This window comes from Oncorhynchus mykiss, unplaced genomic scaffold (genome assembly GCF_013265735.2).
Source record: "Oncorhynchus mykiss isolate Arlee unplaced genomic scaffold, USDA_OmykA_1.1 un_scaffold_349, whole genome shotgun sequence".
NCBI lineage: Eukaryota > Metazoa > Chordata > Actinopteri > Salmoniformes > Salmonidae > Oncorhynchus > Oncorhynchus mykiss.
Window position 1 is genome coordinate 57,852 of NW_023493797.1, and position 14,354 is coordinate 72,205.

Genomic DNA, 14,354 nt, shown 5'->3' on the forward strand with positions numbered 1-14,354 from the left:
CTCCTGTGTCCACCTGGCACTTGCAAAAAGTTGACGGCTCCTCTGTAAAATCGAGACCAGTTCCATATGTCCAACCGTCACGAGGAGTCGATTGGGTCCGAAGTTGCCTGTTTTGGAGGGCCTCGGGGCTCCTGTGTCCACCTGGCACTTGGAAAAAGTTGAAGGCTCGTCTGTAAAATCGAGACCATTTCCATATGTCCAACCGTCGCGAGTAGTCGATTGGGTCCGAAGTTGCCTGTTTTGGAGGGCCTCGGGGCTCCTGTGTCCACCTGGCACTTGGAAAAAGTTGAGGGCTCGGGTTTGAAATCGAGACCATTTCCATCTGTCCAACCGTCACGAGTAGCCGATGGGGTCCGAAATTGCCTGTTTTGGAGGGCCTCGGGGCTCCTGTGTCCACCTGGCACTTGGAAAAAGTTGAGGGCTTGGGTTTGAAATCGAGACCATTTCCATATGTCCAACCGTCACGAGTAGTCGATTGGGTCCGAAGTTGCCTGTTTTGGAGGGCCTCGGGGCTCCTGTGTCCACCTGGCACTTGGAAAAAGTTGACGTCTCCTCTGTAAAATCGAGACCAGTTCCATATGTCCAACCGTCACGAGTAGCCGATTGGGTCCGAAGTTGCCTGTTTTGGAGGGCCTCGGAGCTCCTGTGTCCACCTGGCACTTGGAAAAAGTTGACGTCTCCTCTGTAAAATCGAGACCATTTCCATATGTCCAACCATCACGAGTAGCCGATTGGGTCCGAAGTTGCCTGTTTTGGAGGGCCTCGGGGCTCCTGTGTCCACCTGGCACTTGGAAAAAGTTGACGTCTCCTCTGTAAAATCGAGACCATTTCCATATGTCCAAACGTCACGAGCAGCCGATTGGGTCCGATGTTGCCTGTTTTGGAGGGCCTCGGGGCTCCTGTGTCCACCTGGCATTTGCAAAAAGTTGAGGGCTCGGGTTTGAAATCGAGACCATTTCCATCTGTCCAACCGTCACGAGTAGCCGATTGGGTCCGAAGTTGCCTGTTTTGGAGGGCCTCGGAGCTCCTGTGTCCACCTGGCACTTGGAAAAAGTTGACGTCTCCTCTGTAAAATCGAGACCATTTCCATATGTCCAACCGTCACGAGTAGCCGATTGGGTCCGAAGTTGCCTGTTTTGGAGGGCCTCGGGGCTCCTGTGTCCACCTGGCACTTGGAAAAAGTTGACGTCTCCTCTGTAAAATCGAGACCATTTCCATATGTCCAAACGTCACGAGCAGCCGATTGGGTCCGATGTTGCCTGTTTTGGAAGGCCTCGGGGCTCCTGTGTCCACCTGGCATTTGCAAAAAGTTGAGGGCTCGGGTTTGAAATCGAGACCATTTCCATCTGTCCAACCGTCACGAGGAGTCGATTGGGTCCGAAGTTGCCTGTTTTGGAGGGCCTCGGGGCTCCTGTGTCCACCTGGCACTTGGAAAAAGTTGACGGCTCCTCTGTAAAATCGAGACCATTTCCATATGTCCAACCGTCACGAGGAGCCGATTGGGTCCGAAGTTGCCTGTTTTGGAGGGCCTCGGGGCTACTGTGTCCACCTGGCACTTGGAAAAAGTTGACGTCTCCTCTGTAAAATCGAGACCATTTCCATATGTCCAACCGTCACGAGTAGCCGATTGGGTCCGAAGTTGCCTGTTTTGGAGGGCCTCGGGGCTCCTGTGTCCACCTGGCACTTGGAAAAAGTTGAAGGCTCGTCTGTAAAATCGAGACCATTTCCATATGTCCAACCGTCGCGAGTAGCAGATGAGCTCCGAATTTGCCTGTTTTGGAGGGCCTCGGAGCTCCTGTGTCCACCTGGCACTTGGAAAAAGTTGACGGCTCCTCTGTAAAATCGAGACCATTTCCATATGTCCAACCGTCACGAGGAGTCGATTGGGTCCGAAGTTGCCTGTTTTGGAGGGCCTCGGGGCTCCTGTGTCCACCTGGCACTTGGAAAAAGTTGACGTCTCCTCTGTAAAATCGAGACCATTTCCATATGTCCAAACGTCACGAGCAGCCGATTGGGTCCGATGTTGCCTGTTTTGGAGGGCCTCGGGGCTCCTGTGTCCACCTGGCATTTGCAAAAAGTTGAGGGCTCGGGTTTGAAATCGAGACCATTTCCATCTGTCCAACCGTCACGAGGAGTCGATTGGGTCCGAAGTTGCCTGTTTTGGAGGGCCTCGGTGCTCCTGTGTCCACCTGGCACTTGGAAAAAGTTGACGGCTCATCTGTAAAATCGAGACCATTTCCATATGTCCAACCGTCACGAGGAGCCGATTGGGTCCGAAGTTGCCTGTTTTGGAGGGCCTCGGGGCTACTGTGTCCACCTGGCACTTGGAAAAAGTTGACGTCTCCTCTGTAAAATCGAGACCATTTCCATATGTCCAACCGTCACGAGTAGCCGATTGGGTCCGAAGTTGCCTGTTTTGGAGGGCCTCGGGGCTCCTGTGTCCACCTGGCACTTGGAAAAAGTTGAAGGCTCGTCTGTAAAATCGAGACCATTTCCATATGTCCAACCGTCGCGAGTAGCAGATGAGCTCCGAATTTGCCTGTTTTGGAGGGCCTCGGGGCTCCTGTGTCCACCTGGCACTTGCAAAAAGTTGCCGGCTCCTCTGTAAAATCGAGACCATTTCCATATGTCCAACCGTCACGAGTAGCCGATTGGGTCCGAAGTTGCCTGTTTTGGAGGGCCTCGGGGCTCCTGTGTCCACCTGGCACTTGGAAAAAGTTGAAGGCTCGTCTGTAAAATCGAGACCATTTCCATATGTCCAACCGTCGCGAGTAGCAGATGAGCTCCGAATTTGCCTGTTTTGGAGGGCCTCGGGGCTCCTGTGTCCACCTGGCACTTGCAAAAAGTTGCCGGCTCCTCTGTAAAATCGAGACCATTTCCATATGTCCAACCGTCACGAGTAGTCGATTGGGTCCGAAGTTGCCTGTTTTGGAGGGCCTCGGGGCTCCTGTGTCCACCTGGCACTTGGAAAAAGTTGACGTCTCCTCTGTAAAATCGAGACCAGTTCCATATGTCCAACCGTCACGAGTAGCCGATTGGGTCCGAAGTTGCCTGTTTTGGAGGGCCTCGGGGCTCCTCTGTCCACCTGGCACTTGGAAAAAGTTGAGGGCTTGGGTTTGAAATCGAGACCATTTCCATATGTCCAACCGTCGCGAGTAGCAGATGAGGTCCGAATTTGCCTGTTTTGGAGGGCCTCGGGGCTCCTGTGTCTACTTGGAAATTTAAAAAAGTTGACGTCTCCTCTGAAAAATCGAGACCATTTCCATATGTCCAACCGTCACGAGTAGCCGATTGGGTCCGAAGTTGCCTGTTTTGGAGGGCCTCGGGGCTCCTGTGTCCATCTGGCACTTGGAAAAAGTTGAAGGCTCGGGTTTGAAATCGAGACCATTTCCATATGTCCAACCGTCGCGAGTAGCAGATGAGGTCCGAATTTGCCTGTTTTGGAGGGCCTCGGGGCTCCTGTGTCTACCTGGCACTTGGAAAAAGTTGACGTCTCCTCTGAAAAATCGAGACCATTTCCATATGTCCAACCGTCACGAGTAGCCGATTGGGTCCGAAGTTGCCTGTTTTGGAGGGCCTCGGGGCTCCTGTGTCCACCTGGCACTTGGAAAAAGTTGAAGGCTCGTCTGTAAAATCGAGACCATTTCCATATGTCCAACCGTCGCGAGTAGCAGATGAGCTCCGAATTTGCCTGTTTTGGAGGGCCTCGGGGCTCCTGTGTCTACCTGGCACTTGGAAAAAGTTGACGTCTCCTCTGAAAAATCGAGACCATTTCCATATGTCCAACCGTCACGAGTAGCCGATTGGGTCCGAAGTTGCCTGTTTTGGAGGGCCTCGGGGCTCCTGTGTCCACCTGGCACTTGGAAAAAGTTGAGGGCTCGGGTTTGAAATCGAGACCATTTCCATATGTCCAACCGTCACGAGTAGCCGATGGGGTCCGAAATTGCCTGTTTTGGAGGGCCTCGGGGCTCCTTTGTCTACTTGGAAATTTAAAAAAGTTGACGTCTCCTCTGAAAAATCGAGACCATTTCCATATGTCCAACCGTCACGAGTAGCCGATTGGGTCCGAAGTTGCCTGTTTTGGAGGGCCTCGGGGCTCCTGTGTCCACCTGGCACTTGGAAAAAGTTGAAGGCTCGGGTTTGAAATCGAGACCATTTCCATCTGTCCAACCGTCACGAGTAGCCGATTGGGTCCGAAGTTGCCTGTTTTGGAGGGCCTCGGGGCTCCTGTGTCCACTTGGCACTTGGAAAAAGTTGACTTCTCCTCTGTAAAATCGAGACCATTTCCATATGTCCAACCGTCACGAGTAGCAGATGAGCTCCCAATTTGCCTGTTTTGGAGGGCCTCGGGGCTCCTGTGTCCACCTGGCACTTGGAAAAAGTTGAGGGCTCGGGTTTGAAATCGAGACCATTTCCATCTGTCCAACCTCCACGTGCGGGGTATCCAGGAGTTACATAAAGAGAGGAAACGACCAAACCCTCTTCCAGTTGTTATACCCTTGTGTAATCAAATTTACTCACTATACAGAGTGTCACGGTCAGGTAGCGCTTTGTAATCTGTAGTACTGTTTCAGCTTCTACCTACACAGGAAGAAACGGGCATGGAATGGCCACCAAAAAAACAGGCACTTTTCGGAGAACCCACAATCCACCACAATATCATTTTCAAAAATGGAAAATACGAGCCTACCGGTATCGACCCATACTTTGATGGAAACATGATGGGGCGGCTTGAATGGATGACCAAAACAAACGGAGGGAAGAACGTGCAACCTGGTGACAACTCGTTTTTTGCTCGTGAGGCAATAATGCTCGGGCTTCCTTCGAAACAGGAGGCTAAGGTAACATCAGCAGCCAACGCTAATCCCGACAGTGTTGTAGGCTGCAGATCCAACCTATCGAGGTTTGCCTGGTTGGGAGACACAACCAACATGGAATACACCGGAAAGGGAGACAGTCACCAGTGTTCCAGTTGCAATGTGGGTATATCAGACTTCGTGCCAGGTGACACGTTCCTGAATCAACACGCTTTCTTTACCAAAGGAGAGTGTCCATACCTAAAGGCAAACTACAGTCCTGACCGGCTAAAGATTGAGATAGGACAAGAGAGATTCCGCAGGGGGTTCATAGCGCACCCACACGTGATTACTGCCCCAGACGCTTGGAATCATCCTAAAGTTGAAGTGAAGTTCCTGATATATGTCACACTGGCTGAACGGCACTGGTGTTACATGTGTGGAAACTTGTCCGGAGCTCATGCCCCTGATTGTTATAGGAAAATGACACAGCTGATAAGCAAGCTTAAAGATAGTCTGTACGACCTAAAGGTGTAACTATAAAACACTGGTCCTGGAACACTAACCACTGGGTGTATAATTGGAATGTACATGGACCTTGTTTTTATCGTTTACACACAACCGCTAAATGCTTTATTTACCATGTACAACAGGCCAATGTCCCATTGTGTGTACCAATAAAATCTGATCCCTTTGACATGGACATGTGTTATTGGTTTATTCTGTGTAACATACAGTGCGTATATCCAACCCCTTTCACGTAGCCCATGATGTGAACATCAAAGAAATCCCTCATATATAAGCCAATGCATTGTCTGTTCCCATCTAATGTGTCTCTTGTTTAGGGATCATGCAGTCTAACGTGAACAAGGTACAGGTTCTGAAACTGAGACAGTATACACTAAATGACAATAACACATCTGGAAAGCATCCAGTGACTTGTTACTTCACCCTAGGGTGCCGGACTGGGCAGTGGCACATGTGGAACACGGCTCCTAGTGCTTTAACCCTGCGTCGAGGAGACCTGTTGCGTGCCTGCATATTAGCCTCAGACTTTAATGACACGGCGAGCCACCTCACCAGGGTACTAGCTGATGTTACCATCGGGGGATTGGGTAACACAACCTGCCTACTGGGACGAGACATAAGTTTTGAGTCTTTGGAGCAAATCCCAGACCTGCAATCTGTAGCTACCCAGGGTGATTTTGTGGCTATGTGTATGTCGAAGGGTGTCACATGCGCAAGCTTTCTAGAACACTACACACAGTACCAACAGGATGAGGAACTTCAGCTCGGGGAACAGCTACACTCTCTATTTTCCCAGACCGTAAGCGATATGCTCAGCAAGCGGTACGATGTCATGCATCACTACCCTCTATACAACCGTGCTCTTGGTCTGTACTACTCCGATAAGGTTAGCTTGGAACCCCCGGAACCTAGCCAAATGCTAGCTACAGGGGGACTATTGGACCGCAGTGCTGAGGATCACCAGTCCCTCCATGGGATCCCCTTGGTCGGGGTAGATCATATCTCATTTTCACACTGGAAATACCCCGAAGACAGAGAGGCTCAACTCGAAGAGGATCGAGAATGCAAAGAGCTACACGGTGGAGATAAAGGAGGGTTAGGAGATGAAGGTTTATTGAAACTCGACCATGACGCAAGAAAGTGCTACGAGGAGGTAGACAACTCAGCTGGAAGACAAACTCTAGGTGAACCAAGTGTCAGAGAGATACTCTCCCCTGTCTCACCTTTCCCTACGGAAGGAATGACTGAAATATATACCGTCACCACTTTAGAGACCTTCAACAACCTAGCGGGGACTCTAACAGATAGACCTAGAGCTTTCCCTTATAACTTCACAGTGTATACGAGCCATGATCTGACTTTTGATCACCTGGTGAATTACTGTATAACACGCACCCGTGAGCCCGTAGCAGTGCTACCGTCACGTGAGAAGTGGGGATCCGTCAACCCCGTGTTGCTCATGGAAGACCCCGTCGACCCTGCGACTGGTAACACAGTACACCGGTATACGGTCACATCCAGAGGGCACTTGAGCACCACGGTGGCGAACCGAGACAGTACCCCTCGCCTGTGCTACAACGAGGTGTTCCTACCCGGAAGGCCTGTCAGCAGATTGAACTTGGACGTGGACCTCAAGTGTTGCCAGACATGCAACAAGAAATTTGCCACCGAAGCGGATCGCTCCACCAAGCGTAAGGTATCTGAGGCCTTAACAACAAGTCTGATCTTGGTGATAGTCGAGTCTCTGGTGAGACTTGTGAAGGTAAAGATGATCGAATTGGAGACCGATCCGTCTCTCAGAGAGCTTGCAAATGTGGTTGGTAAGATCGCTGTGTATGTCAGGGCGTCCTCTGTCAAGGCCAAGCTGAGCCTCAGAATGCTCTGGTATCTTCCGATAGAACTGTGCAGTGTTGATGGTATAGAGGCCTACAGACCTTTACTGGACGAGATGGAGAGGGTCTCCATGAAGTACGTTCTACTGTCTTACCCTGCAGACGCAGACTCGTGCGGGCTCTGCAACCTTGGACATGCGATGAGAAAGGGACCTTGTAACTCATCTGGGTCCGGGTATCTGAGGCTCAACTGTGATCTTGACAACAGGCGTTCATCCATCGACAAGGGCCCGTACTCGTTTAGGAAGTCTGTTCGGTTACCCAACTGTTATAAAAATAACTCTAGATTTGAGTACGTGGATACGTTCAACACCCAAGACATTGAAGACCCGGGCTGTGATGACCCCCTGTCCCTTTCAGTTGGCCTTTCCTCCAACCCTATACTATCTGATGTAACATCACTGGGGAGTCGTTTCCGATGCCTCTTAAAAGATCGGGGATACTGTCAACCTTTCCCGGTGTCCGAGACCGAGGGAGTGCCGAATCAAACCAGGGTAGAAAGTGAAGCTCGGAGACTAACATTGCTGTGGGGTGTCCCTGTGACTATCAGGAAGACCGGATCTGGACTCTTTTGTGTCCAGGCAAATGAAACGTCTACAACCTACCCTTGTCCTATACACAAACGAGTACACTCAAAGTCCAAGCTGGGCGCTCTGGTGTTTGCTACGCACACTAAAGCGAAATGTTTTGTACCCTGACATGTATCTATGTATTGTGTATGTATACAATGTGCTTTTTTTGAATAATACACAACCATACCAACCAGAATTTCATTGTCTTTTATTTCACATTTCAATACCATCACTGCATATCACAACATACTATACTGCCTATGGCATGGATATCACTGACATTCAGTAAGCAGAGTGTAACAATATAAAACAAACAGTAACCATCGCCATCAAGTCCTAAGTTGAGTCAAAGTGGGCTCCGGTCGTAGGGGGCCAAGACCCTGTCTCTCACGGGGGACGGCTTTGTCAACATGATTAAATATTCTGGTCGTGAGAGCGTCCGGATAGGCATGTAGCTCGTCTAATGTATGTGTAGTCTTTCCTAATGTGACTCCCTTTGTATCCAATGACGACCTAGGGCCTCGTTGAGCTACCTCGATGTGCTTCCCGTTGATGATGCTGCCACAGTCCTGTCTGCACCTCCTGCCTCTGAACGGGTTGTTGGTCATGAACCGAGTCCTCTTTCTGTATTTGGCGCCGTATTGACAGTAATCGAGTCTGACAGCCCTGGGGTCTTTACAAGACATCTTGAATCCCTTGCTCTTGGCCTGGGTGACCTGCTGACACGTTTTCTTCCCAACACCATCATTCAGCCGCTTCACAAACAAGCTCAACGGGTGATTGTCGATGTCTTCGTAGAGCCTGTGCGAAACCCATCTCTTCCAGAGCAGACTGGAGTCTGGGTTTTCCACAAAGTACTGCATGGTAGGGTTGATGGTATGGAAGTGCTCTATGATGTCTATAGTCTTTTCCACCAGAGAATCTGCGAGCTTCAGGTTCCTCGGGATATTGGCATTAGTCCTTGCTATGCTGTAGTTTTCACAAGGTGGTCCGGCGACTATAACGTCGGGAGCTGGCCCTTGCCACTCTGTGACAGGGTCCCACTTTCGTATGTCTACAACGATATCAGCCCCGTGTCCACCGTCGATGTCTAGCCTTCGCACGTTCCATCCAGCTTCGACGAATGGCCTGCAAATACTGCCCGTGCCGTCGAAGAGACTCAGGAGTGTTTTCGGCTTGGTCGTTTCCATTGTTACCGTCCCAGGCTCGGTCATGTTTACTTTCTTTTAAATTAACAGATTCGTTAATCGGGCAATGTCCACATGTGATAACAATGGCCATTTTCCTGCTCATCCGAACATATCTGCTAACAGCTCTGTGTTTCTTGACTTGTCTGGGTAGCAGGATACGTGATCATATATTGGTAAAGACCAATTTACACAACTGCCGTAATGATGTAGAATACTGCACCGAAATATACGACCCACCATTTGCTCTTGTTGGGTGCACCGACAGCGGTGTTGGACTATGTCTTTACAGGTGTCCTCTGGGGCAACCAGCCATGCGTTACAAGGACCCAATAGGAAGACGATGTGCAGCCGTGTGTCCTACAGGCTATTTCCTGGGGATGTTTGGAAGTGAAGAGACTTGTAACCTTCACAGCGTCTATTGTCCAAAAAATGAAAGTGTGATCCTACCCGGCACATTCTGGCATAACACGATTTGCGGTAATCCTGAACATTATAAGGTGCAGGACCTCTTCACTGAAATAAGTTCGAAACACCTCCTTGATACGCTCAAGGCTCTGACTACATCCTGGGTGCGGGACATGCCTAGCTTCATAGTTGAGAGACTTTGCAGAGACATGACCGGTTATGAACGACTGACCCAGTGTATGTTCAATTTCGAAAGAATGTTACATGGCATGGGTTCCCCAGCTGAAGCATTGTACTACAAGCTGAACCAGCTGTCTCTTTACGACACCTCCAAGCAACTATATGACACCGTGGTGAAACCATTTGTTACTGGGAAAGATGTGGACCCTGCCTTATCCATTCAGTTCCTAAACACCAATCCTTTGTGGATAGGGGAACATGACATGCTTATCGTAGAGACCAGACTCATCATCCCCTTGGGCATGGAGAAAAGGTACATACCTAAACTGCTATATTGGTTCAGGGGCAAGCCTTGGGGTAAGTGGGTGTTGAGGGCAGACAGTCTGGGTCATGTTTCCGGGCAGGCTCAATATGAGATCGCTATAGGCCAGAACTGGACCACCATGACATCATTTGGCTTCTTCGTGCATGTATTCGATATCTCCCTGGTCATAGAAGACTTCACCTGCGGCCGATGGAACTCCTTACACGTCAAGCTCGAACTCTATGACACTCATCAGGAAACCATGCTAAGGCTACAAAAGAAAGTCGATGTCAACTGCCTGTGGAAACCAAAGCTACACCAGTCCTGCAATTGCAAACATGCTCTGCTCCACTACGCAAACCCCGATGGGCTGTGCTCTCCTACGTGCATCACGACCCCGTTCGCACATGTGTCAAAAGGAGTCGAGGGCAGCAACAACGACTGGACGCTAGAAATTACACACCAGGAGCCCCATGTCTCGATCGAGAACCAAGGCAGGGTTGTATATGGCTCGGTCCCACCTAAAACGGAACGATTCTGTCTAGTCACAATGCATGTATTTGCCCTCTTGTCTGGACCAACACGAGACAACCCGTCCGCTCCTCTAGACATGATGAGATGTGATGTCGTACTCGTCGACGTCGAAATTCTAATGGAACACCTTCCCTTGAGTCTCAAAGATCTGTACTTGCCCATAGACGTACGATCCTTATCGAAGTACAACAGTGTGAAAACGTCCCAGGTGTATATACCACTTGCGGCCGAGGACACCCTGAAAACTATCATCCGCCAGGGCTGGGGGGGTAAGATTGGTGTGAAGCTTAGCTTCCTACACTCCATCCGACCTGACCCATACCAGGAAGAGCTGGCTGCTGTACTTGACTGGATATTAACCTTGCAGTCCCAGTTGAACCGAGGTCCTTGGGTGATAGTTATCAACGTCAACGTGGAGACAGTAAAGGCTTCAGACTTTGATATTATCAACAACCTATACGGATCAAGGTTAGAGTTGATACCTGGGATCTCAGCATACCAGATTGCCGATGTTATAAGGGCCAAAAGGTACTACACCGATTACAATGTGGAATACGCGACTACCTATAATTACTTTAAATGCAGTAACACAGAGCGATGCTCTGGACCTATAACCATATATGACAATGATAAAAACATGCTTTACAATAGCCCTGAGGATGAGCCCATTCCAGCCTGTCATGACACACCAGTAACAGGCATGAAGTGTATAGTGTGTAGGGATAGAGGCATAATTATCATCTGCCCTTATATCTACCATCCAGTAGACATTGAGGATGTAGCAGGGGACACTTTGCCGTTTCAGCAGTACACTCCCAGTCATCAGTATGGCAATCACACACAATCATACCCTTTCGAGTCTGAGCAGGAGCAGGCAGAGACTGTGCTACAGCAATTGGGTCTACTCGTTGCATCACATGGAGCCTTTCTGAACCTGGACACTATATCCATATTCACTCAGAGGAGGACAGGGTGTGAGCGGGTAAGACCCGGTCGCTGGACCATAGGAGAGTACACCGCCGGTGACCCTTACACACTCATGTTACCTCGTGAGGACGAGTACCCGGAGAGGACAGGATTGTTTGTATTTGAGGAGCTATGCAAGCTATCGAACAACCGAGCCGGGATAGTGGTGACAGTGCCATCGAGCGACTATATCCCAAACATTGACTGCAAGTGGCCGATGTTGCTCAACAGACATGCCGACCATGACCATGTCGTCTTGGATGACAATAGGGTCCATTATTCTATGCGAGACCTTGCCGGAATCATAGCAGACATGGCTAAGTGGGGGGTGTGTAGATACTCACTGGGATACCTTGACTACACATTTGGTAACACCGAAGGCCTGCCGACCTTCACTGAGCTCTCAAACATAATCAGCCTTACAGCCAGCAAGCTCCGCACCTTACATTACCGGTACACCAGAAACTCCATGTTTGGAGACGGAGCATACTCTTCCGCTCACGTGGATGGAGTGTACAAACTGGAAGGGGCAATGTTTTTCCAGCACGCCACCCAGGGGACACCTCTCACCAAAAGCTTTGTCCTCGTTCCCGGCATGCCTAACCTGAGATTGGGCTTGTCCTCAGACATGAATGTAGGCGCTCCTTTACCCGTTAGTGAACACATCATCCGGAACGCTATCGAGAGAGTCAAGTTTATACCCTACGGAGCACAGGCTATCAACCTCAATTATAAGGACACTGTAGCCTTCGTAGATCAGGATAGGGACACAATTTGCATCCATACACATTCTACCATTGTAAGGGACAACGGTCTCCGGTTACCTTCATTTGGTATACAGAGTGAAGCAGAGGATAGCCATACAAAAGGTTGCGAAACCTACATTAGCGGTGCTGAGCATCGCGCCAGGCTATTGGTTTCATTACCCATCACCAGATATTGGAGACAGGCTGTTGTCCAGAGTATAGTGGACTGGAGCAGCTGGCTCGGAACATCTTCACTTACGAGAGAGGAAGAAGATTGGCTGTCCAGCAAGCAAGTCATGAAAAGTAGCATCACGAGGCCCTATCGCCAAAGCTCAAGGGGCTTACCGGCAATCATTGACACTATGTACTTGATATCGGAAACGGTCAAGTGCATCAGAGGCTCCAGTACTTGCATAGAGCTGGGAGACTATGTGGATAACAAGTGGCCACAAGGGGGCACCGGTTATCCGATTGCCATCTCTAGCCATATGGAGTCAGCAGAGGAAATCCTTATTAAAATGATAATCCATGTTAACCATGGAGCGAGACGGGTTTCAATCCCATGTGAACTCAACCCGTTCTCTTTCGGATCGGAGAAAGTGACCTCACCTCAGCCCAGACCGGGTTACTATATGCAAATAGAAGAGCATCTGGTCTCAAAGGTGAAAAAATATATGACAACAGTGGGACCTCTCACCGGGTGGATTGTGCAACCCGTAGCATTACTATATTGCCCTGAACATGACAAGATGCTTGCTGACCACATACCATCCTCAGATACTTTCTTTCAGAACACCTACAATTGTGTGACCATGATGAACCACTCTGTCAAGGCTCGGAGCGATGTCTTCTCTCGACTCGGTGCCTTGGTCGAAGAAAATGAGAAGATGACAGTAGAGACACTGAAGCATGTGATGTATATGTCAACCCGCACCTCTGCACTATGTCTTGTCTCGACTGTACTAGCTGTACTAATCAGCATTAGCATACTCACAGTGCTTTGCTCGATGTGTCAAGGGAGTCTCTATAGCCAACATCGATATAGGAAACTACAGTGAACCCCACCACCATCGACATGACGAACTCCAGTGCAACCTTGTTCAGATCCATGTATATGCTACTGTTAGCTCTGCTTCCTATTGTTTACCCTGTGTCTAGTCAAGAATCACCTGTAAGCGCAGGTGCCGGGAACCCCAGGCTGCAAGGTCTAGCTTCAGGACCTGGCCATGTCATCGGAAACGGTAACGTGTCTCCCGACACCCTCGACCACAGGGTGATACTCAACCCAGGCAGATGGAAGATACGCACACAGGGGAGGCGCAGCTCCTATACTGCCTACCATTTCTTTATAGGCCTCAACTGGACCCAACTCGAAGTAAAGTACCCAAAATGTTCCCAGGTTGCCTGCAGAGGGTTACCTCAGTCTCATAAAGGTTGCGATCAATTGTGTTCCTCAGGCACCTGGCATGATGCAACTATTACATTGTCAACAGCCACGCTGGAATACAATAGGGCCATGACATTGCTCAATGCAGCCTTCAACGATCTGGCTGCTCTCATGGACACGCGTATCAGCAACAACCACAACATGGCTGTGTCCGACCCCGTGTCCAAACTCTTGTCATACCAGGGTAAGGTCTTGACTTGGGATCCTCATGTGGTGGATGTGATGAGATACTACAGGACCTTGATCGAAGGAGCAATCGAAAATGTAGTTAACAATTTTCCCAGCACCTTATCATACGATCCCCTCAATGCAGACCCTCTCATGTACAATAGGCGGCCCCCGGGGTCCAACGATACCAGTAGGTTCAATGGGCTGCTTGACATATGGAAGAGCGGCGCCTTCAAGTTGGCCATACAGCTCAATGCCATCACGTTCGCCTTCCAGGGAGCCCATCAGCGCTTACTGTCTTGCGCTGAAGGTGTACTGAGGTCAGACATGACTGGGTGCGAACCGGGCTTCATCACAGAGTTTTACACCGATATACCAGTTGCAAGCCGTTCCCTGTCCTCCTCTAGGCTAGTGATGGTAGTCAGGAGGGACAGTTGGAAACCCGTCGTGCTCTCGCAATGGTACATGGCCTTCATAGATTCCTCAAGGGGCAACAGGACTTGTTGGCTGGACAGGTACATGGTAAACGACATGAACTACAACTACAGGATGCCCCAGTGTGACCCGAGAGGGGTATGCGAACATCTGAACCCCGACGAGGACACGGTGTCAGCCTGTGAAGTGAA